The sequence below is a fragment of the Saccopteryx leptura genome, chromosome 7, assembly GCF_036850995.1.
Source record: "Saccopteryx leptura isolate mSacLep1 chromosome 7, mSacLep1_pri_phased_curated, whole genome shotgun sequence".
NCBI classification, from domain to species: Eukaryota; Metazoa; Chordata; class Mammalia; order Chiroptera; family Emballonuridae; genus Saccopteryx; species Saccopteryx leptura.
The window spans coordinates 44,298,517-44,324,164 of NC_089509.1; the positions used below are offsets into that span (position 1 = coordinate 44,298,517).

The window sequence follows — 25,648 nt, forward strand, 5'->3', positions numbered from 1 at the left end:
ACACTACATGAATACAAAATATTTTATTAACCAAACAACTAGAATCAAACATTTTAGTAAGAGTTGTCCATAGAACACCAATAAAGTGTATTTTAAGAAAGTATTATTGTCTAGCCCAGTAGGCTAAACATCTTTGACATAGCAGTGCTATCAATAAAATGTTATGGTCATACCCACAGCATTTATATATTTATGAATTATAACCGCAAATTGTTTACTTATAAGTTATTTGCATTTTAAAATATACAAAAATAGAAATTAAAAAATGAGACAAGGAAACATGATTGGACAGTCTAATATTTTCTTCTTATATCCAGGAGATCACCGTGCACCCTCCTCTTTTTATCTGGTTTAAAAAGACTAATAGTAATCTAGACTATGTGGCATTTTTTTGAAGAAGAGTTTGCTAGTTTTTTGGAGTGATATGTGGATGAGAAATTGACAGAGAGGTAAAAACTGTCAGGCAGCTTGAGGGTAGGATGTTTTAGGGCATAAGCTAGAAGACTCTTCCTGGCCATCTGCTTGAAAATGTTGGTGAGGTGGTCACAAACCACACTCTTGTAGATTTAAGTGTCCCTGTTAGAATAGTCTAAACACCACCTTATAACTAATTATGTTGTACATGCTGGAGGAAAAAATATACGTAATTCATACACAAAGTATGCAAAATTGCTGTTAAATTTGAAAGGTATTTCACCTGTTTGTAAGGAATAGACCTGAATGGATTATAGAGAAGTCCGCTTAATCATTTGGAAGTGAGACAGTGAAAATAAGGTGAAATGACTGGACTTTGGCAAGAGCTGTGGATTGATAGAGGGGTCATGAGGGGGCAATGCTGATTGCAGCCCCAAGACTGGTTAGGGCAGAGGCTCCTGAAGTCTCTGGAAAGGCAGGACCAGAGAGCCTGGGGTGAGGGGCGCTTATTGTCATCATTGGGGGAGTATTTGGTGGTAAATTAGTCTTAGTTTCCCCATACATTAACATTTTCTAAAATTGTCAAATACTTGACCTGTTTCTGGCTTTAAAAGATCACATAATGGAGGACTACCAAATTAACAAGCTACTATGCGACACTTGGGAGAGCCCTGTAGTAGCACTCCAAGGCAGACGTCATCTGCCAACACTGCTGATCACCTCCGGCCAGTACTGAATAGGAATGTGTTTGGGATGATGGTTGGGATAGACTGACCGTCTATAGCTTTCTGTTGATTTCTGGGATTGGGTTGAATTATTGTGACAGTTGGGAATTTCAGACAGATTTAGAATTAAAATGATAATTTCTGGAGGAACTAAAAGCAGACTGGAGAAATAAATGATAGATTTGGGTGAAGCTTCATTTGAGATTGCATAAAACTGTACTTAGCACTGAATGAAAAGTGGAATTTGAAAGCATTTCAATAGTGATGGCATTTTATTGATTATTCACAAATAAAATACATAAGTGCTATTGGAGTATAATCAGCGGAGCATTTCACAACAAGAGAGAAAAAAAATCTTCTGAAAATAGGTGGGCCAGATATTAAAGAACCAGTGAAAATGGCAAATATGGATCTTTATGTGTTCCTTCCATTCCCTTAGGAACTTCCTTAAAAGATGAGATCATTAAGAGAACACCAGTAGTAAATATTCCTGTCCTTAATTATAAACAAAAAGTGTTTAGTCACTCTCATAAATAACTAGATGATGAGTTTGTGGCTTAGATGGGCAATCTGAGAAACTGAGATAATTGGCAAATACTTAGAAATGACAGAGATAGAATTAGAAACTGATAAAATAAGGATTTGGGGTTGCTGGGAGTCCTTGAGACAAGTGACCTCACTGAGAGTGACTCAAGAGAAAGTACTGCTGACTAGAAACATTACTCACTAGAGGAATGCGCTGTGCTCTTACTCACTGTGTGTGAGAAGCCTGGGAGTGTTAGTGGAGGACCTGGCCTGTGGCAGGTTGCCCCAGAAACCCTGCGGGCCCTCCTCACCATTGTTGGTACATGTGGCTCGAGTGTACAGATTATAATCTCTCAGTTCTATTTCAGGGATGGGGGAAGGAAACAACATTTAGAACTATGTGTTTGTAGAAATGAATGAAAGCTTTTTATAATGTTCTCTTGAGTGATCTTTGGCAGATTGCTGACTTACATTAGGTCTTAATTTCCTCATCTAAAGATAAAAGTTGGAATAGTCTCCTAAATCCCCTCCCCCTTTTTTAAAGTGAGAGGAGGGGAGGCAGAGACAGACTCCTGCATGTGCTCCAACTGGGATCTACCCAGCAAGCCCAGTAGGGGGCAATGCTCTGCCCATCTGGGGTGTTGCTCCATTGCTCAGCAATCAAACCCTCCTTAATGCTAAAGGCAGAGGCCATGGAGCCATCCTCAGTACCTGAGGCCAACTCATTCCAATCAATCCATGGCTGCAGGAGGGAATGAGAGAGAGAAAGAGAGAGAGGGAGGGAAAGAAAGAAAGAAAGAGAGAGAGAGAGAGAGAGAGAGAAAGAAAGAAAGAGGAAGGGAGGGAGGGAGAAAGGAAGGAAGGGAGGAAGTGGGGGGGGGGTGAAGAAGCAGATGTCACTTCTCCTGTGTGCCCTGATTGGGAATCAAACCCGGGACATCTGTACGCCAGGCCAACACTCTACCACTGAGCCAAAGGGCCAGGGCCCTAAAACCCCTTCTGGTTCTAAATGAGAGTGTCCATTTTGAATAGATGAAGATGGGAGGTGACATTTATTTAACATTACCTATGTTTCAGATATATTGTGTGCATTAGTTAATCCATATTATTTCATTCACTATAAATGATACACATGAAGTAGAGCTATCACTATTTCCATTTTACAAATGAGGGTGAGTAACATGGGTAAGTTCACTCAGGGGCCACCAGTGAGTGGCTGAGCTGGAATATGATGAGAAATGGTCATAACAATAGTAGCAGTGATTCATCTATGTTTTGAATGAAATGAAAAAAAAATCAGTGTTTTGGGTATTAGAAATGTTGTTTTCTCAGAGATTACTTAGAAGTAAAATAAACTTTTAAAGATATCAAGATATAAAATTCTACCCCTCAAAGAGGAGAAACTCATTCTTTGGATTATTGGGATTTGAGGGGGCCAGTAAATGCCAGTCTGAGTTCTGAACTGATTCTGATAGAAACAGAAGAAAGAGGACATCAGGAATTCAGACTGCACCTTTTTACTGACAGAACTACTATTGGAGACTAGGACGTAAACGTGTGTCCACAGTGAGCTCTCTAATAATGAATTCCACAATAGTGAGGCTCGGGCTGCTCACAGGCAGTGCTGGACCATCGGGGCTTACCGCGTGGGGGCCGCGCCCACGGAGCAGAATGTTGGAGAGGACTGAAATACGTGCATCCGGAGGCTAGCAGGGCACCAAAAAGTGGAGAGTGGCTGGACCCTTGTCCCCACTTTCAGTTCCCAAACCGCAAGGATTAGGTGAGTCACTACGGCTTCTAGGAAGGGGTGAGTGAAGGGCCCAGAGGGAGAGAGAGAGAGAGAGAGAGAGGGAGAGAGAGGGAGATCGACAGACCCAGATGGTAAACCAGAGGCCTGCTCTCCCATAAAAAGGAACCAGGAACCAGGCAGACCCCGCCCCCATTGCTCCCCAGCAATAATGAGTGCTGTTTTATTTCTCAAGGCCAACAATATTCTGGAAATTGATTTTCTGAGATGCTGGTTTTGTAAGAGTGAGGTTGGATTTAAAACAAAAACAAAACAAGCCACTAACCATGTTGTTGTTGCTGAGGCTGATGTGGCTGTCGTTTCCATTTTAGTAGAAGTCAGAGTGGCATATGTTCTTCACTCCGTGTCCTAAGAAAGTCACTGTAATTGAATGTGCTAATAGCAATATCTTTCAAAACTGAATTCAAACACATCCTTTGGAACTTTAAAATACCTTGGTATGTCTAGACTTTTTTTTTTTTTTTTTTTTTTGAGAGATGGTGAATAGATGGAAACTTTCAGGTAAACAAAAACTGCTTATTTCCATATGGCTGTTGAAGTCTCTGCCCTGCAGGAGACCTGGTTTTAAAGTTGTTCTCTCCCCTCACACGCTATTTTTTCCTAAGAGTAATGGAAGCTATTCAGACTGAAAATTATTGTGGGCAACTGGCTTGGCATTTTCTAAAGTAACATTTTTATTCAACAAGTAAAACAAATTTGCCCAACTAAATTATTCATAGGAATTGCAAAACTTGTCATTTAGTGTGGATGTTGGGATATTCAGGTCATTTAGAAGGCTGTGGTTAAAAATAAAATGACCTAAATATATAGCTCTACTTTTTTTTAAGGGAAATTTAAGCTTTTAATTTTTCTTTGACATTGGTCCTAATTCTGTTTCTTTTGGGAGTGTAAGTAGCTCTTCTTTCAGTGTTCTAAAGAAAGACAGTTCCTTCTTCTCTTGGCTCCTTCCTCTCAGTGTGTGGGGTGTGGTGTTTTCTCAGACAGGAGGGGTATATATGTGAGTGACAGAGAAACTGGACAAGGTGGTAAGCAAATGAGTCCTCCAAGAACAAGTTCAAGATGGATTGTTACTTGTTCTGATCATTGCTTTGATTCTTTAGAGAAAGTAGCATTTGAAATGTGAAGTTGTCCCAGTCTGCTTTGGGGCAGTAACTGGAGCATAAAATGTTGAAGATCAATTTTGTATTTAGGGAGATGAAACAGGCTGACATGTTGAAGGCCTCTCGTGTGTGTTTGGTGGACAAAGCAGGGCAGTGTACGTCATATCACTGCAGTAAAATCGTGTCCCAAGGGGCTGAGAGAGGATAGCACATCTTCATGTACTCAAACTTCACAGAACAGGAGCGTGTTTATGATGTACTTGCCATTTGTCCTGGGAAAATGTTCTATTTTAAAATTTGGCTCTGCTCTTTTGCTTTTTGGGTGATAAGTAAAGAATGTGATTTTAAAAATACATTTTTGATTTAAAGCAGTGCGGTCATTTTGCATTTCATTATATATTCTCTGTGCCACTTAGTTGGTAATAAGATCTTTGCAAGAAAGGCTAGAGAGGGTTTTAGATTTCTTCTGTAACCCAGTGTGCCTAACACAGTGCTAACAGCCACATACCCTTTAAAGATTTGGGTGTTGTCTCATGCCCACTTGGTAGGAGAGGCTCCTGAGGACTGGGTTGTGTCAATCTGAAGTCACATGACCGATAAATAGCTTATATCAGTTTGCCGAGGAAGCCATAACAAAGTACCACAGATTGGATGACTCAAAGAACAGAAATGTATTGTCTCACAGTTCTGGGGGCTGGAAGTCCCAGATCAAGGTGATGACAGGGCTGGCTTCTTCTGAGGCCTATGAGGGGAGTGTGTGTTCTAGGCCTCCCTGCTTGGCTTAGAGGTGACTCTCCTCTCTGTGTCCCTTCGCATTAGCTCCCTCAATCTGTATCTGTCTCTGTGTCCAAATTGTCCCCTTTTATAAGGATGCCAGTCATATTGTGTTAGAGCCCACCCAGTGGCCTCTTTTTAAGTTGATTACCTCTGTTTAAAGACCCTGTCTCCAAATAAAACCACATTCTGAGGCACTGGGATTTAGGATTTAAACATGAATTTTGGTGGGGACACAATTCAGCCCAGCGCAGCAGCAGACCTGAGGTCACCCTTTCTTTTTGTCTCCTAACTCAGTAACTTTCTTTCCTAGCTCTGTTTAATGTTTGTTGTTTGGTTTACATGAAGCTTGGACAGGGAAGGCCAAACTTTCTACTCACAGAAATAACTCTTTCTCTCCAGTTCCTTGCCATGCTGATTTGTAAAAAGAAGCCATTTCTCAGATGGCGATAGTTTTGCTTGAGGCTGTTTTTTAAGTGAATTTTAAAACCATTTATCTTCCCCTCTTTGATCCCTGGAGTATAAAAGTACTTGCCATTTGATGTCCTCATTTGGTTTTAACTATTTCTTTTTAAAGAATTTATCCATTTTAGAGAAAGAGAGAGAGAAGGGGGGAGGAACAGGAAGCATTAACTCCCATATGGGCCTTGACCAGGCAGCCCAGGGTTTCGAACTGGCGACCTCAGCGTTCCAGGTCGACGCTTTATCCCAGCACCACAGGCAGGCTGTCCTCATTGGTTTTAAAGAGATACAAACTGTGCATTTTGCCTGTGATCTTGTCCCTGTTAGTCTTTTTTGGGGTATTTTTTTTTTGTCCTAGCAGGGAAAATGATCACCAGTGTTTGAGGGTTTAAATATAGGACATCCAGCCACCTACATAGTTGGTCACTTAATTATCTGGCAACAGTGGAAGTCAAGGTACCAGGTAGTTCTCCCTCTAAGTGTGGGCTGATACTTAGAATGTAATATTTAAAAGATAAAACGTTTTACTATAGTCTGTCATTCTGAATATTCAGTAATATTTAAAGGGATCTTTCCTGCCAGACATTTGTGCCAAAAAGTCATCAATTTATTTAAAAATTTCCAAATTCTTTCTTAGAGCTCGGTGCAGCTTGTCTGACTCAAGATTGTAAGCTCGTAGGAGGGTCCTGTAAATGTTAGGAAAGGAGTATCTGCAGTGGTTTGAGTTGGAAGACTGCAAAAACATGCTGGATATACCTTTGGGGGGTGTGTTTCTTAGGTTAAGTGCAATTTTCAAAATCTTTTTTTTTTTAATTAAAGTACTATTTTTAAAATTTAAAATACTGCCCTGGCCGGTTGGCTCAGTGGTAGAGCGTCGGCCTGGCGTGCAGGAGTCCCGGGTTCAATTCCCGGCCAGGGCACACAGGAGAAGCGCCCATCTGCTTCTCCACCCCTCCCCCTCTTCTTCCTCACTGTCTCTCTCTTCCCGCAGCCAAGGCTCCATTGGAGCAAAGTTGGCCCAGGCGCTGAGGATGGCTCCATGGCCTCTGCCTCAGGTACTGGAATGGCTCTGATTGTGGCAGAGTGATGCCCCAGATGGGCAGAGCATCCCCCCCTGGTGGGCATGCCGGGTAGATCCCGGTTGGGTGCATGCGGGAGTCTGTCTGACTGTCTCCCCGTTTCCAACTTCAGAAAAATACAAAAAAACCCCAAAAAACCTAAAATTTTTTTTTAGGGAGAGAGAGCTAGAAATATTGATTTGTTGTTCCACTTATTTATGCTTCATTGATTGACTTGTATGTGCTATGACTGGGATTGAACCAGCAACCTTGGTGGATTGGGACGACATTCTCACAAACTAAACTACCTGGCCAGGGCCTCAAAGTCATTTGAAATTTGCTTATCTTTTACATACTTTTTTAAAAAAATGAAGGACAGATACCATAGACAGTAGCAATATGTAGAAATTTTAAAATAAGACCCTGGTTGAAATGACTTGGGACGTTCGTTCTCTTGTGTGTGTTGATTTATAGCCTGGCAGGACAGTGTGTGTGTGTGTGTGTGTGTGTGTGTGTGTGTGTGTGTGTGTGGTATGCTATTATAGAACAGGCGTGGCAGGACAGTGTGTGTGTGTATGTGTGTGTGTGTGTGTGTTGTATGCTATTATAGAACAGGCGTGCTGGACAGTGTGTGTGTGTGTGTGTGTGTTGTATGCTATTATAGAACAGGCGTGCAGGACAGTGTGTGTGTGTGTGTGTGTGTGTGTGTGTGTGTGTTGCATGCTATTATAGAACAGACGTGGAGATCAGAATCTCGTGTGTGTGTGTGTGTGTGTGTTTTGTATGCTATTATAGAACAGACATGGAGATCAGAATCTCGTGTGTGTGTGTGTGTGTGTGTTTTGTATGCTATTATAGAACAGACGTGGAGATCAGAATCTCTTGTGTGTGTGTGTGTGTGTGTGTGTTGTATGCTATTATAGAACAGGCGTGCAGGACAGTGTGTGTGTGTGTGTTGCATGCTATTATAGAACAGGCGTGGAGATCAGAATCTCTTGCTGTTGTTGCCCAGCATCCCACAGTTCAAAGGTAGCCAGTTACACAGTGTTTGGCAGAAGCCTCCCATTCTGTGTATCTCTTGAGAGTGAATGAAGTGTCTCTGTGGAGCCTTTTATAATGAAGGAAGAACAGCCTGCCTGCTGTAGTCAGGTATTAGAAGTCTGTCCCACTGGCCTCACACCGTATTTGCTACACAGATGCATTCCCACGAGGCCTTCAGATTGAGAAGAAAGCCCACTGTTGTGCTGTACAGCTGTTAAAATAGTTAATACTGTTCTTCCTAAACTATTACGGGCAATGCAGTACATATTTGGCCTTTGAGAACATAAAGTTATAGTGCATTTGGGGTCTTTGTGATAATTAATAACTTAATTCTAGCAAATAGCAGCAGACCAAATTGTGCCAGCTCTAGTATTTTAAAAATTGTGCTAAAATATAATAAAAATACAGATGTTGTATTATAAAGATATACTTAAAATTTACATGTTATTAACCAATGTCATCCCAATAAATTTAATTTTAAAAAGGGAAACAACAGGCATGTCATGCATGCAAACACTAAAAAAATAAAATATACATAACAAAATTTACATTTTAACCATTTTAAGTGAGAAATTCAGTGACATTAAGTACATTTAAATTATTGCAGTCATCACCAACATTCATCCATCTCCACAACTTTTTCATCATCCCTAAGAGAGACTCTGTACTATCATTAAACACTAACTCCCCCTTCTCCTATTTCCCCTGCCCCTCTAGTCTCTTTTATTTTGTGACAGAGACTGAGAAAGAGACAGACAGAGGGACAGATAGGGACAGACAGACAGGAAGGGAGAGGGATGAGAAGCATCAACCCTTTGTTGCAGCTCCTTAGATGTTCATTGATTGCTTTCTCATATGTGCTTTGACTGGGGGGCTACAGCAGAGCGAGTGACCCCTGGCTCAAGCCAGCGACCTTGGGTTTCAAGCCAACAACTTTTGTGTTCAAGCCAGAGACCATGGGGTCGTGTCTATGATCCTACACTCAAGCCGGATGAGCCCGCACTCAAGCCGGCGACCTTGGGGTTTAGAACCTGGGTTGTCTGTGTCCCAGCTCGACACTCTGTCCACTACTCCACTGTCTGGTCAGGCTCTAATCTCTATTCTACATTCTGTTCTGCCTCAGTGACTGTGCCTCTTCTAGGTTCCTCATATAAGCAAAATCAAATAATGTTTGTCCTTTGTGTCCATTGGGTCTTGTAATTTTTAAGTTGTATCTGAACAGCTTTCACCATATGCCATTTTCTTTTTTATCATAAAAATTTTTAATTCATAACTTCAGAGTATGAAAGCTCTAGGACAGAAGTTCCAAACATATATGCCTCCTGGGACCAGAAAGTAGTAACATCTAATATTTATAGAGCAGTTGCTATGTGTCAGGCACAGCTTTGAGCACTGTGCAGGTAACAGCACATTTCCCCTCATGCCAGCCCTGTGAGCTAAATGCTGTTAATACCCCAGTTTTGCAGTTGGGAAACTGAGAGATGAATTACTCGCCTAAGATAACACCATGGCTGGTACGTGGCAGAGCAGATTCTGGCTCAGTAGTCCATGCTCCAGAGCCTGAGCCACTACGCAGCTCCTTGCTCATGTGCAGGAAGAATGGGCAAAGGAAAGCAGATCTGAGCCAGAGAGGGGGTGAGCTGATGGCAAATGGCAGCCCATCCTCAGGCTCGGGGTTAAACACGGGAGCACTGGGTGTTGAAGGTGCCTATCAGCTACAGTGGGTTGTTGCCGAGTAGGAATGTGGGCTCAATACTGCTAGCACTTCCAAATTTCTAAGAGAAGTGAGAGCTTCTTCCTTAATTATGTATGACCTCTAGACTTCTGAGTGCCGGCAGCCTAACTCAGAGAGCCCCTAGTTTGAGACTCTTGCTCTGGAGATTTCAGGGTGAGATCTCACTTATCCCGGCCCCTCCGCAGGTGGTACTCCAGGGACTCTCATCACTGGCCATTGTTTGGCCCTGGAGGCAGGGTCTTGCTCATCTTGACTTCCAGCTGCGACTTCACGTAGCAGTTTTCACTAAACCTGTGCCGAGCGTGCTGAGTCAGTGAGTCTTTACAGCTCTCAGGCTTTCCTCCCGCCTGCTGCCAAGAGTTCACTCAAAGTCTAATTTAAAACAAAACAAAGCCAGTGGATTTTGAGAGGCTTATATTCTTTCATGTAGAGCTCCATAATTTATTGTTTCATTTTGCACTCCTTTGATTTAACAATGCTGATTAAAATAGGACTTTAAAGTGTGTTTTTTTTTCCCTTTCAAAAATCCCACCAAAGAAATGCAAATATAGGCTGTGTATAACACATACAGACCCGAACCTCCTTATTTCACTAACAGCTGCCAGCATAATGGCATGCTTACTGCATGCTAGTCCCTGAGTTAAGGATTTTACACTCCTCCTTTCTTTTAATTCAAAGTCAACCAATTAAGAAAATGTGGCTTTAGCTTGGCCTGTGGTGGCGCAGTGGATAAAGCATCGACCTGGAATGCTGAAGTTGGCTGGTTCGAAACCCTGGGCTTGCCTGGTCAAGGCACATACAGGAAGTGACTGCTACAGAGTTGATAATTCCAGTTTCACCCCCTCCCTTTCTCTGTTTCTCTCCCTGTCTTCTCCCTCATTCTTAAAAAAAAAAAAAAAAGAATATGTGCGTTTAGATTGAATTTTAGAATTGGAAGAGCTTGAACACATTTAACATTTAATCCATGCAGCCTTTGCATACGAAGCTGGTCAGGGCCAATGAATTTTAAGAGACTAGTCCAAGGTCATACATCTGTTTTATGGCGCAGCAAGAACCCTTTGGACGCACACCTCCGTTGAGTGGTACAGACATAACCCGCTTGGATACACACATCTGTTGTGTGTTGTACCCAGTGTTTCCTTTTTCCTGACTTCTGTCTGTGAGTTTCTTCCTAGACACCTAAGTGCTTCTACTTTTATTCTCCGTCATCTGTGGGAAAACAGGGTTTGTTAAGTTAATGTGTAATAATGTGTTATCACTCACATATACAGTGTCTGAGCTATAGATCATTACCAATGTACTTCAAACGGTTTACTAGTACAGATGTGGTTTTGGACCATCCATTGTGCTTTGTGAGATGCCTGGAGTCTGGAGTTACAAAAGGCTAAGAAAAGAGACTCAAGTTCTTACTCATTAGCACAGGACTCCAAACTGAATGAGCTAATCACCTTACAGATAGTACTATAAATGAGAATGTTAGGGAAATGTTTAACTTAAAACAGGTAATTTACATATTGAGTGATATAGTAGTCATCACATTCATCTTATATTTGACCCTTTGCCCACACTTTAGTAGTTGTGAGTGGTTCAAATCCATGCTTGAAGCTGGAAGGCAGGGTTTGGACCTTTTTCTCATTCAATCGAAAATTATTAAGGCTTTTATTTTATTTTATTTTATTTTATTTAAGTGAGAGGAGGGGAGATAAGAGAGACAGACTCCCTCAGGATCCACCCATCAACCCCCGTCTGGAGCCAGTGCTTGCAACCAAGCTATTTTTAGCAGCTGAGGTGGAGGTGCCAGGGACCCATCCTCAGTGCCTGAGTCAACACACTCAAATCAGTTGAGCCATGGTAGCGGGAGAGGAAAAGAGAGGGAGAGAAGGGGAAGGGGGAGAAGCAGATGGTCACTTTTCCTTTATGCCCTGACTGGAAATTGAACCCAGGATTTCCACATGCTGGGTTGATACTCTACCACTGAACCAACTGGCCAGGGCAAGGCTTTTCTTTTTAAAAGTTATTTTCCCAATGACAAAAGTAATCTATGCTTTGGGTATAAAATTTTGTAAAAAGTATACAGAAAAGTAATTTTACCACTCAGAAATTTGTTGTAGATATTTAAAATAAAATAATTTATTTTATTTAAATTGAACAGAATACAGTTGAAATTAAAACTGAAGGAATCACTGAACTTAAGATTATTTCTCAAATTGAATGTCTCACACACACACAAAAAATGCTCTAAGGTTAAAAAGAAGTCTATAGCTCTGGCTGGTTTGCTCAGTGGATAGAGCATCAGCCCAGCGTGTGGATGTCCCTTGTTCGATACCCAGTCAGGGCACACATGAGAAGCAACCATCTGCTTCTCTTCCCCTCCCTCTCTTTGTCTCCTCCCCTCTTGCAGCCAATAGATTAGTAGATCCAAGCATTGGCTTCAGGTGCTGAGGATAGCTTAGTTGATTCGAGCATCAGCCCCAGATAGGGGTTTCCAGGTGAATCCCAGCATGCAGGAGTCTGTCTCTCTATCTCTCCTCCACTCACTTAAAAAAAAAGTATATGAAAAATATTGAGCCCTGGCTGGTTGGCTCAGTGGTAGAGCGTCGGCCTGGCGTGCAGGAGTCCCGGGTTCAATTCCCGGCCAGGGCACACAGGAGAAGCGCCCATCTGCTTCTCCACCCCTCCCCCTCTCCTTCCTCTCTGTCTCTCTCTTCCCCTCCCGCAGCCAAGGCTCCATTGGAGCAAAATTGGCCCGGGCGCTGGGGATGGCTCTATGGCCTCTGCCCCAGGTGCTAGAATGGCCCTGGTTGCAACAGAGCAATGCCCCAGATGGGCAGAGCATCGCCCCCTAGTGGGCATGCCGGGTGGATCCCAGTCGGGTGCATGCAGGAGTCTGTCTGACTGCCTCCCCGTTTCCAACTTCAGAAAAATACACACACACAAAAATATATTGACAAGCCAGTACAAGAATCCAGATTATTGTGACTTCAGAGTTTCTGACTTTTCTACTCTGCCATGTGTTCCACATGTGAGAGAAGGATAAACAATACAGAGTGGGGTATAATTAAAGGCTAGAATGTGTGCTATAGGCCATAAGTCAAAGTTTGGAGGACTGGAGAGGAGACTTGTCAGCTTTAGTTTAAAAAATTAAATACTGAAGACAAGTCAAAATTTTCCCTAGAGAAATCAATATTTTTTTCATCATTTTGAAATTGTAGAAAAAAAATAATTCTGCTACTTAAAACTACGTTTGAAAACTCTGGATAGACATGACTTTATTTGTTTACAACAGCCTTTGGAAGTGTTTCTGCTTTGATGATTGAAGACTTAAAGGCTAATGGAGGGGAAGTGATGTGACTGTTGAGCTGACACTGCTCGTCAGGGGTGTGGCCCAAAGGCCCCTCTTTCTCAGTTGGTGCTCTTAGTGGTTACTCAGGAAGGAGGTGGGGATGATGCACGGGCACAGTATGCGTGGCCTGGCAATCTTGTATCCAGAACACAGTTGCGGTTTGGGAATTAAGCAGAAACGTCCTCTGTCCAAAATAGTTCATCTGTCTTATATGCACTTTTCTCCTTAGTATGTGTCTGGGGTCTCTTTTTTTTTTTTTTTTAATCTGGAAGCCATTTGAACTCTGAACATACTGATGTGTGTTCGGGGGTTCTATCCGTAAGAAATGACAATCCGGGAATTAGAAGTGGAGGCTGTAGAAGTGAGTAGGTTTGTGGGGGGACGTCAGCTTTGGAAGAACACGTGCTGTGCAGTCTGATAGGCCTTCCTAAGAGCCCTTGGCAGGACAGTAACTGGGTTCCTGTGGTCATTCCAGCCTAGGTCTTATTTAATTCCTAAATACTTTTCTGGTGTATACCATGCACTGGGCCTTGGACATACTGTATTTCTTACAGAATAGGGGGGAGCAGATGGTTTCAAATATACAATCATGTAATATGGGCTATATAATAGAGAACGGGATATGGTGGGAGTACAGGGGACATTGAGAGGTCTGCTTTGGAGTGAACGGAAGGAAGGTGACAGGGTTTTGGGAAGTGAATAGGAGTTGTCCAGGTGGAGAGAAGAACATTCCAGGTAGGGAGATATCTGTGTATGTTTATAAGATAGCTGGAATCTGGGTAGAGAATGTTAGGGACAATTTACTCCAAATGGGTAACCTGGGGCTCTTAAAAGTCATGATAGGAATTGTCAAAAATATGCAAGTAGTGAGGCACGCAACGAACCGCTAATATGATCAACCAGCTTCACAAATACTAACAATGTACCAATCTTGTTTTAGTAACCCTGCATTTTTTTTTTACTTCTAAAGAATTCAGTACTTATCTCTAACTGATGAGGAAAGATCCCAAACCCCCTTCATGCCATATCACACAGTACACTGAGGATAATTCCCTAATGCATTCCAAATACCAGTCCATATGCAGGTACCCTGATTAACACAGGTTTTATGCTTACAGGGAACAGTTTTATTATCTAAAAGATTCATTTATTTAGCATTATGAAATTTTTAGGAATGTTAGATAAATGAGCCATTACTCTAATATTTTTATTCCTTTTTTAGAAATGTTGTATAACTTTTTAGTCTTGCCTGACCAGGCGGTGGCACAGTGGATAGAGTGTCGGACTGGGATGTGGAGGACCAGGGTTCGAGACCCTGAAGTTGCCAGCTTGAGCGTGGGCTCATCTGTTTTGAGCAAAAGCTCACCAGCTTGAGCCCAAGGTGGCTGGCTCGAGCAAGGGATTACTCAGTCTGCTATAGCCCCCCAGTCAAGGCATATATGAGAAATCAATCGATGAACAACTAAGGAGCCGCAATGAAGAACTGACGTTTCTCATCTCTCTCCCTTCCCATCTGTCTGTCCCTCTCTCTGACTCTGTCTCTGCCACAAAAACAAAACAAAACCCACACAAAAAAGAGCTTTTTCTAGTCTTATTTCTGATCATTTTAAATCGGACTGGCCGTGATGGAGGGCTATGCCTTATAACTTTTTATATTACTTATGTATTCTATAGCAAGGCCTTTCTTGGGATTTGTAAAACACTCAAACTTTGAAGGCTAGGTTATACACGGCTCAGGGTCCTCTGACCGTCCTTTGGTTTAGCTCCAAAGTTCTTAGCTGTCAGCGTTTGGTTCCTGAGTTGGCAGTGCGGAGTTCGTTCTACATGCTACTACCCCTGCAGCCTTTGGAAGCTGTCTCCTAGCATGCCGTCTTGGCCTGTCTGTGCTCAGGTGCAGGCTTGTTGCAGTCTCAGTAGGCCCAGCTTGGTCCTTCAGGGGCTGGTCTAGGTGGCCTTCCTTTTGGTGCTTCCTTAATGACTTGAGCCTTCTTGGGTTCCTGTCCCCTCTCCGTTCCTCCCACCCTGCCCTCTAGCCCTTTGTTATATGCTAACTTGTATTGTTTACATTTCTCTTGCACATGGGCAGTATGAAGCGGTAGAAGGGATGGGAGCTTTGAAGTCAGCATAATCTGAAATCCTGACCCTGTTTTAGCCTTAAAAAAAATTGTGGTACATGGAACAAATGACATGAGAGCTACCCTTTTAACCCATATTTAATAGTCCAGTATTGCTAACTGTAAGCAGAGTGTTGTATAGCAGATCTCTAGAACTTTTGCATTAGCATCACTTTATAGCCGTTGAACATTTCTTCATTTCTCCATTTCCCCCTCCCCTCGGCCCATTCTTTCTGCTCCCAGGAGTCTGACTACCTTAGATGCCTCATCTGAGTTAGAATCATCTAGCATTTGACCTGTGACTGGCTTGTTTCACTAGCATAATGCCCTCAAGATCCATCTATGTTGTAGCATGTGACAGGATTTCCTCCTTTTAAAGCTAAATAATATTCCATTGTATGTTGTAATGCTGGTGGCCAAGGCCAGGCAGGTTCACATTGAATTTGGGCAGAAGGTAGAGAAACTGGAACCAGAAAGCATTGGGCCATTCCTGTTTAATAGATTCTTGCAATGGTGGACGAGTACACAGGAAGGGGAAACTGCTTCTCAGGCAAACGAACAGCAAAATGGCCCTCACACTGGCGGGCAGGCAATCGCTATTCGCCCTGAAGGCAAGCACCTGGTAGCCTTACCTAGACTATACATATGTGGTGCGGCCATGGGCTCACGCACTGATCAGGCTAAGTACAAGCGAGCAAGCCTAACACAGCTGTTTTCCCCACATATGTCTATACTAATATTCTTTATCCATTCATCTGTCAGTGGACATTTAGGTTGCTTTTACATCTTGGCGACTCTGAATAGTGCGACAGTGAACACGGGAGTACAGTACTAATATCCCTTTGGGATTCTGATTTCAATTTGTTGTTTTTTTTGTTTGTTTGTTTTAGCAAGAGAGATGAAGAGAGAGAGAGAGAGAGAGAGAGAGAGAGAGAGAAACACCTGGAAGGAATAGAGATGAGAAGCATCAATTCTTCATTGTATCATCTTAGTTGTTCAATTGATTGCTTTCTCATATGTGCCTTGACTGGGGGGCTACAGCAGAGCAAGTGACCCCTTACTCAAGCCAGCAACCTTGGGCTCAAGTCAGTGACCATGGGGTCATGTCTACGATCCCACGCTCAAGCCAGCGACCCTGCGCTCAAGCTGGTGAGCCTGCACTCAAGCCAGATGAGCCCTCGGGGTTTCGAACCTGGGTCCTTAGCATCCTAGTTCAACGCTCTATCCACTGTGCCACTGCCTGGTCAGGCATCTTTTGGATAAATACCCAGGAGTGGGACTGCTGAATCACATTCCTAACATTTTTCTTTTCTTTAGGTTTGTAATACAGAGCTCATGTCTGTGTAATGCAGGCATGCAGAGTGGGTCTCCTGTCCAGAGTCATTGGGCAGCCCCTCTCGTTCATGTATATTTGCTGTGCTTTAGCATAGGTAGGTGGGACTTTCTGCCTTACTGATGCTTGACTGTTTTTGACCATGTGTTCAATAACTTTGAGAATTATCTTTTTGAATTTTTTAAAAATTGAATTTACTAGGGTGACACTAGTTAACATTATTATACAGGTTTCAGGTGCCCAGTTCCACAACACATCTCTGTACACCATATCGTCCATTACCCTCTGCCCCCAAAAGAATGATTTTAAAGAGAAGTCATCATTTTCCAAAAAAAAAAAAAAGAAAAAAGAAAGAAAGAAAAAGAAAAACAAACTTGTATTCACTGGTCACTCAGAGCAGCTATGTCATAGAGGAAGTGTTGACACTACTTTTGGTTTTTAAATGACTAGTGTTATTCCTTCCCAGGACTGAAAAAAATTGCAAGGTTGGAATTTTCAGGGTTGTTAACAAGATCAAAAAGCAAAAATAGAAAGCCATGGGAGGAAAGTCTTTCTACAAAATAGTAGTAGAAAGCAGAAAATGCTAGAATTCTGTAGAAAATGATGGGTATTGCAAAAATAAGCTTTGACCAGAAAATGAAGGTTGCTGTGTTTCTGTTATTTTGAAGTGGCAGACAGTTAAGCCAGCTAGTTTTTAATGTCTGAATATTTTTAAAAGGATATTGATAAAAATGTACATATAAATCTAGCTTTGTTAATCGGGTTTTAGAAAATGAGTTGATTTCTTAGGAGAGAAGGATTTATCTGGCTGTTTTCATGTTTCAGTGGTCACAGGTGTTGGCACTGCAGTGGTGGTCAGAAGCCCTCGGACTCGCCTCCACCCAGGGAGGACGCAGTTGTCGCTGTCTCTCTGCTGCCCCTCAGGTTTCCCCTCAGGACGAGTGGACGAGGCTGCTGTGGCTGCAGCGTGCCCTGTCCCTCAGGTTTCCCCTCAGGACCAGTGGACGAGGCTGCTGTGGCTGCAGTGTGCCCTGTCCCTCAGGTTTCCCCTCAGGACGAGTGGACGAGGCTGCTGTGGCTGCAGCGTGCCCTGTCCCTCAGGTTTCCCCTCAGGACCAGTGGACGAGGCTGCTGTGGCTGCAGCATGCCCTGTCAGCATGGGGGCATTGGGTTCAGGGAGAAGATATATACTATTTTCTCTTGCTTTGTTGATGTTTTATTGTTGGAGTTTTAATTTTCAGTAGGGTAGGATCCAGATCTTGTGACTTATTTGTGTTCTGGCCAAGGGACCCTCGTCTTGTGAGCTGAGTCATTTCCTAGCGAGGCCCATGTGGGCCTGGAACTCCCCGCCCTGGAGTGGGGGACATGTGGTAGGGGCAGCAAGGAGGAAGTCCAGCGTGCCAGGAGGAAAGAGCAGGATTCTTCAGTGCTAGTGGACTGGCAGATGGGGGTCAGAGGTAGTCCAGGGCAGCAGAGTGGCCTGACTGGGGCACTCCTGTGCCCTGGCCTGCTGTGGCCATGTGGGATCAGGGTAGAGCTCCAGTCCTCTGGAGGATTGCCAAGACAAGGGAGCAAGCACCTCAGCCCTCGGGGACTTTCAGGATATCAAGAAAGGGACTCAGGCGCAATTATCATAACTGAGTTAGAGAGTGAGTTAGGCCTGTGGAATGCAGGAGAAAGAAATCAAATTATTAGACACAAGGCCAGGGCCTGTTAAGCAACAAGAACTACTTCACCCGAGCTGTTTAAATCTCTGTTCTAGGAATTCCCACTGCATTGAGCCAGTGAGGGGATGGTGGGGGCCAGGGTCAAGAGGCTTCAGCTGTGGAGAAGGAAGGCTACAGAGGCTGAAAACCCAGGTCAGGCAGTCCTGACAGCCTAGGCCTAGCAGGAGTTTTCAATACCCTGGTGGGTCACTGTGCCCTGTGTGTAAATGAACGGATCTTAAAGTATAAGTGGCATATTCAACAGTGAGCTTAAACCAAGACTGAGAATTACTTTTGGGAATCTGGAAATAGATTTAGTTTTTAATTCAGTTTAGATTAAAAAATTCCAAGTATAAATCATAACCTTGTATTATAGAACTACGAGTTAAATTTATTAAAGTACTGTCTTTACTAAATCCAAAGAAATCAGTATTTTTGAATGCTATCACTTATCAAGATGTACATATGAAGTTACCCAATATCATTTCTGAATAGGTGAATGGTTGAAGCTGTCTGAGGTTTGTTGCTCAGATAGGCACACACAATTGATTCCTTGGCTCTATGACCCGTGCAGATTAGATTCCAAGATAAACTGAAGCTTGCCCCATTGATCACAGAACCTAACATTCAACTTATTGGGGTGACATTAGTTAATAAAATTACATAGGTTTTAGGGGTACAATGCTGCAATAATACGTTATCTGTATATTGTATTGTGTGTCCACCGCCCCAAGTGAGGTCCCCTTCCATCACCATCTATCCCCGTTACCCTCTGATGACCCTCCCCATCCCCCCTTTCCCTCTGGTCATCACCATACTGTTGTCTGTTTATGAGTTTTGTGTGCTTTTTTTTTTCTTAATCCTCTCACCTTTCTCACCCAGTCTTCCTCCCCCCTCCCCACTGACAGCTGTCAGTCTGTTCTCAGTGTCTGTTAGTCTGTTTCTGTTTTGTTTGTTACCTTATTGTTCACTAGATTCCACATATAAGTGAAATTATATGGTACTTGTTTTTCTCTGACTGGCTTATTTGACTCAGCATAGTACTCCCTAGGTCCATCCATGCTGTTGTAAAGGGTAAGATTTCCTTCTTTTTTTCAGCCGAGTAGTAGTCCATTGTGTAAATGTACTGCAGATTTTTAATCTATTCATCTATTGATGGACACTGGGTTGCTTCTAAATCTTGGCTATTATAAATAATACTGCAGTAAACATTGGGGTGCATATATTCTTTTGAATCAGTGTTTCGGTTTTCTTTGGATATATTCCCAGAAGTGGAATTGCTGGGTCATAAGGGAGTTCTATGTATTTTCAATTTTTTGAGGTAACCCTATACTACTTTCCACAGTAGCTACACAAATCTGAATTCCCACAAAAAGGTGGATGAGAAGTGAGGAATGTGTGATGAGGTTGGGATCAGCTAGGTGGAAGGTTCCGGATCAGAAAGGCAGTGTTGCAAGGCTGTCCCTGTGTTCAGGGATATTTGAGACCACGTAGAGATAGTGCGTTGCAGTTGGATACAGTGCCCTTTTTTTCTTCCCCTCCCCTCCCCTCCCCTCCCCTCCCCTCCCCTTTTTTCTCTGAGACCGCTGGGGTCTTAGGGGTTGAAGTTGGCCTGTGGGCATCTTCTCCCCAGGATATATTGGCTGGACGCCCACGGAAAGTGAAGTAGCCTCTTCTTTGTGCCTGGGGTAGTCTCAGAGCCTCTAACTATACTATTTCAGAATGCTTTGTTTAGGTGTCCTTGGACACTTTTGGGGATTGAAAGGCTATTTAAACTCTTAACAGCCTGTAATCTATGGTTTGAGATTTATATATTGTCCCCTGTCAGCCATAGCTTCTCAGGTCTGTCATTGTGCCTTGATCTAACAGTCACTCTCCACCCTCCTAACTTACAGTGACCTGGGAAACCAAGTGTTTCCCTCCTGCTAGAATTGTATCTAAAGGAGGTTAAAATAGTTCTCAGGGAGAGTCTGGGAAAGAGGTGTTGGATCGAGCTTGGAAGAGATTGGGAAGTTCTCTGCTGAATTGTGCATGGATTTGTCGCCAGCTTTGGCAGCTGGAAAGCCTAGATCTTGGTTCCTAGCTGTTTGCCGGATAGTTTAGGTTGCTAGCTTATGACTTGTCTTCCCCCTTTTTCTCCACTGGTACACAGATCTCTCCCACCCTAGCCAATTCTGTATGGAAAGGAGAGAATGAAAGTTTTCTTGGGGAAAATGAGAAGAAGGTGAATGAAAGCAAGCTGCGACTGAGACAGGGGCTTGGCTTGTCTATTAACAGCTGTTCCTGAAACCTAAGATGTCCTGAGCCCTGTGGAGAATACGGAGGGCCGATGGGGACCTTGCCTTGAAGAAGCTTGACGTTCAGTTGGGAGGGAGAACCAACAGACCTGAGACCCTCAGGTGAAAATAGTAGAGAAGTTTTTCATTGGCTGTGAGTTGCATGTTTTCTTCCTAATTTAAAATAGATTCTGAAGGACAAACAAATGACAACTCAAGGCACTAGTTTCTCCCCTGAGTCTGGTCAGCGAGTGATCTTACTGCAGTTATAAGTTACTTCTCAAACACCACTCAGAGTTCCTCTGGTCTTGTTTTGACCTCCCTTTTTTCTTTCTGTAATTACTGAATATGGCCCTTAAAACCCATGTAGGACCAAATACAGAATCTAAACTCTGTGATCTCATCACCACAAAGACAGGCTGTAGGGACAGCCCTTCGCACAGGAAGCTGCCTCCCATGCGACCTCGGCAGCTCTGTAATTTATAGTGGTGCCTCTGTGGTCTTAAACTCAGAGAGGACCTACCCCCTTGCCCTTCACAGAGTGGTGTTAACAAAGGGGCTGCTCTAGGTGGAGAGGAGACCCGGGAGGAAGGAGCTGTGAGCACAGCCTGCGACAGACCTCATTTGAAGGGCACACACGGCCGTGGGCCCTCTGGGCAGAGGGTCTCTCTGACAGCGGGTGTGTTGCGGGTGTGATGGATACCCTTTCATACCGGTCTGTCCTTGGTGGCGGGGACACATGAGAAGCCTGCCTTTTTGCTGAGGTGTGCTTTGTGAGAGGAGTTTGGCTGGAGTGCTGGCAGCAGCTGGGAGATGGATTCCCTCCCTGGCTGTCAGAGCCCTCTGTAAAGTGGCAGGTGATCCTTTTTATAAGCGAATAATGGGAGGACGCCTCAGATATTTGAGCTGTTATTCACCAGGTGGTGCTGTCCTGCAGTGAATGCTTGTATACTACCCAGTGAGGCTTGCAGGCTGGTGCAGAAAGAACCTGGGTGCTCAGAAGCCTTGGCAGCATTTGTGGGCTGTCGCTGAATGTGAGGTGAGGCCTTGGGAGGACGCATTACACATCTGACACAGGGCAGCCACCTGGTCGGTGGAGGTTTCTCCTCTGCGTTCTGCATGAAGAGCGCTCCCCTGTCTCTCCTGGAGGGGAGACCCAGCCTGTCCCCCCTGTCCCCGGCTTCCTCCCAGAGAAAAGCACCTGTGGTCTGTCCTCATCTTCGAAATCCTGGTGGGTAAGGGGGCGTGTCATCTAGAGCTCCTCATTAAATAGACTTAACAGGGAGAAAAGGCCTCCAACCAGCCTTTTCGTGCACAAACCTATTAGTACTCAGGTACCCTGCCCCCTGCCGAGGTGGTTTGGTTGGTCCAAATGTGACTAACCACAATTTTGTCCTTTTGGGCAATGAAGCCCTCAGCGTTGCTGGGAGGGGTGAGAGCCACGTTGTCTGTGTGTTTGAGTGTGAATAGCTCTCTTGAAAAAAGACATTTTTGCAGGATTAGTGCAACAGTAAAGTAATATTTCCAGGGAAAGACTATGTGTCAGTCATGGGAAACCTCTTGTTGGAATCCTTTAGTTAATACACATACTTGAGGCCCTGGCTGGTTGGCTCAGTGGTAGAGCATTGGCCTGGCATATGTCCTGGGTTTGATTCTTGATCAGGGCACACGGGAGAGGCGACCATCTGCTTCTCCACCCCTCCCCTTCCTTCCCCTTCCCTTCCCTCCCCTCCCCTCTCTCTCTTCTCCCCCTCCTCCTCCCCTCCCTCTCCTCTCCCCCTTCCCTCCTCTCCCTCTCCTTCTCCCTCATCTTTCTCTCCCTCTTTCTCTCTCTTTTCCTCCAGTAGCCATGGCTCAATTGATTCAAGCACATTGGCCTGGGCACTGAGGATGGCTGGCTCCATGTAGCCCCTGCCTCTGGTGCTAAAAATAGCTTGGTTGCGAGCATGGCCCCAGATGGACAGAGCATCGGCCCCAGACAGGGGTTGCCGGGTGGATCCAAGGTCAGGGCACAGGTGGGAGTCTGTCTCTCTATCTCCCCTCCTCTCAACTTGGAAAAGAAGATAAAAAGAATACATACGATTGAGCATCTGCCTCTACCTGTGATCAGAGCAGAAGAGAGGTGTAGAAGGGGATGGCAGGTGAGACCAGCCCTTGAGAAAATGGTAGGAGGGGGGTCAAGGCAGAAGGAAGCAAATGTTAGAGCACAGGTACCAGCAAGGTGTTCTGAGTGCAGAGGAAGGACTGGTGAGATGGCATGGGAAGAAAGGGTGGAGAGGCATGCAAGTGATAGCTGAGCTGTGTATAGGGGATGACTAATTTCCAGAGTGGGAGACAGGTGTTTCAGGATGAGGGGACAGGGAGCTCAAAGGAGCAAAATGGGGTGGTGTGTTTGGAAATGGTGAATTGTGCAGAGAGCTGGGACTGAGGAGAGAGGCAGAAAATACAGGAAGGAGGTATTCTGGAGAGTATCAGAACCCTAAGTGTTTTAGAGAGGCTCTTGGCTTCTTATCTTAAACCTTTAAAACATATCACTGTGCATCGGGCTTTAAACCCATCCATTAGCATTACTTAATGAGAAAACCTGAGATGGTGGAGGAGGTGAATGGGACACTTCAGGATCTTGCTCAAGACAAGGGGCTTTCAGTAAATGTCCCTGGTCACCGTGAACAGAGGGTATCGGAAAGTTCTCTCGGGGCTGCCGACTGGTCATCTTGCTTTTCCTTCGGTTAAAAGTATGTGTATGTTGATGTCTCTTTCCCCTCCATTGTGGCTTTGTTGGGATTTTTAACAAGGGTTGTAACTGGTTTTATAAACTCTGTGCTGCGTGTTTCACATGGTGAGTGTGCTGACAGGTCTTCTTTTTTTCCAGTTTTTCTTCCAGTTTTCTGTAGTCAGCTTGTCCGGAGGAACTTGGCCGGTGCTGGGCCCCCGAGTGAGACAGCTCCTCTCTGTTGCCATCAAGTGGAGCCCGGGGTGAGGCGAGGTGAGTGAGCCCTCTGGGGTCCGAGAATAATTGTGCTCCGACAGGCTGTTTTCTGAACATTTCAAGGGCTTTGAAGGTAATTTGGGTTTTATTCATACAAATTCAAGGATAATTTTAAAAAATCAGTGTCTATGTTAAAGCACTCTTAATAACATGGATGCTTCTATACATTCTTTCAAAACTTTTCTAATTTTACTTATGTGTGCCTGCTTCAGGGTTTTTTGGTCTTTTTATAGTGCCTTGCACAGTACTTTCTCACTAAAAACATTTAATGTATGTTTAGTGAATGGCTTAGTATCTTGGCTTACAGTTTACATACATAGATGCACAAAGATGAAGGCTTTTCAGATTTTTAATAATGTCAGACTGGCTATTTTTTATCATTGTCATTCTCCTCTTACCCATTCCCCATGAGGCACTTTGTGAAGGTTAATTATAAATCCCATTTAGCCACCAGGCGACAAACAAGGGGACGTTTACAACCTGCCTGACTGCACTGCTCTTCCTAAGTTGGCTTTTTAGGGTCACGCCAGGAACAACGGGCTTCGGTTCAGTTCGTCTCCCACCTGTTTTGCAGTGTGCTGTTCCCCTCCCCCAGGTTTCGAGGAGGAGTTTGTTGGTGTGGCTTTTAGGCACTGCAGGGAAGTCGCTCAGCTTCCCTGTGCTGTGGTTTTCCTGTACTGTAGTCCTGTGTGTAAACTGGGAGACAGAAATACCTACTTCAAAGCATTTAATCAGGCTGGAGGTTCCAGATGCGTTTTTATTTCATTTGTCTTTTATTTGCATCCCCTATCTACAAGTGTGTAGCACGTAGTAGGACTCAAATATTTCCTTCTTTCTTTAAGAAGACAGAGAGAATGGCTGAGAGCAATCTCCTGGCCCAGCTTAAGTGAGCACAGCTTGGAGGACTGTTCTGGTTTATGCTCAGCTGTTCACAGTTGAGGCAGTAGAGCAGGAATCCGCAGGAGGTCCTGCACGGAATGGTTGACTGCGGGCGAAGGAGGGCGCTGAAAACTCTGTACTGGGTCCTTCCTCTGTGCGTGTTGGAAATGTTCCTCCCTAGGAGATGGAGGTCAAGGTTAAAGCTGCTTCCAAACCTCCGAGTTCTTGAAATGCCCGTGTGATATGCAGGTACAGTCTGCCACCTGTCTGGTGTGGCTTGCTAGCAGGCTTCCCTATTCTGCACTCACCCCTCCCGCCATGCCTTGCTCGTCTGTTTAGAATGGAGTAGTCACATAGCCACCCAAAACTTTGGGGGATCTTTCCAAACCTGAACAGGAGTTTGGCAGAGGACTCCCATCAGAATCTCCCATGAAGCTTTGAAAACAGGCACTGAGACTTGGCCAGGTGTGCCACATTAGAATTGGGGGGGGGGGGTAAGGAGGAAATCTTTGCTTGATATCTTTGTTTCTTTTTAAAGCTCCTGGAAAGGTGATGGTATGTAACTACCTGAAATTTGTATGTGGAGTAGAATGAAAAACAAAAACCTCTTTCTTAGCCTGAGCAGATGTTTGGGGGGGAATTGTTTTAACGCTCCTAACTAGTTTAACCAGTTTATACTGCCAACCCCAACATTCCCTTGTTGTGCCATAATTTGCATTGTACAACCGTTTTATAATTTTCACTTACAATTGTGCCTGCGACAACACTTGGTTGGAAGTATACATGCGATGAAGAAAATGACACTGAGGAACAATTTGCTATATTTAACAAGAGTTTAGGCTTATTTAGAAATCCAGGTGGGAATCTGCTTACATGGAATTTTACCCAAGTATGCATAGGTTTGCATATTAAACCAAAGCCTCTCTAGACCTGTAGTAACACGTTTTTGAAAGTAACATTGAAATAGCAATTTAAGTGTATTGCCCTTATAGCTTTATTGGACAGGAACTTTATTTAGTAAATTGCACTTTTTTTTTTTCTCCTTCAGTTTTTGAGTGGCAGAGAATTACCTAATTTTATTTTCTCCTTCTCTGGGACCAACTTTAAGAAGCAAATAGGAGGCCCTGGCCGGTTGGCTCAGCGGTAGAGCGTCGGCCTGGCGTGCGGTGGAGCCCCAGGCGCTAGAGTGGCTCTGGTCGCGGCAGAGCGACACCCCAGAAGGGCAGAGCATCGCCCCTGGTGGGCGTGCCGGGTGGATCCCGGTTGGGCGCATGTGGAAGTCTGTCTGACTGTCTCTCCCCGTTTCCAGCTTCAGAAAAATAAAGGGGGGGGAAAAAAAAAAAGAAGCAAATAGGAGCTTAGTAGGA

General features: G+C 44.1%; 1 protein-coding gene across 4 annotated transcripts in view; it reads left to right on the forward strand.

Annotated features, from left to right (window-relative positions):
• The window catches only part of TANC1 (tetratricopeptide repeat, ankyrin repeat and coiled-coil containing 1), a 261,224-nt gene that overhangs the window by 41,328 nt on the left and 194,248 nt on the right, over window positions 1-25,648 (forward strand). For 2 of the 4 annotated variants that reach the window (XM_066346733.1, XM_066346736.1), the window contains exons 2-3: window positions 20,415-20,567; window positions 23,286-23,399. The exons of 1 other annotated variant lie outside the window; for it this stretch is intronic. The gene's annotated coding sequence lies outside the window, so the exon portion shown is untranslated. The remainder of the gene's footprint in view (window positions 1-20,414; window positions 20,568-23,285; window positions 23,400-25,648) is intronic. One more of the 4 variants, XM_066346734.1, reaches the window with a different exon arrangement.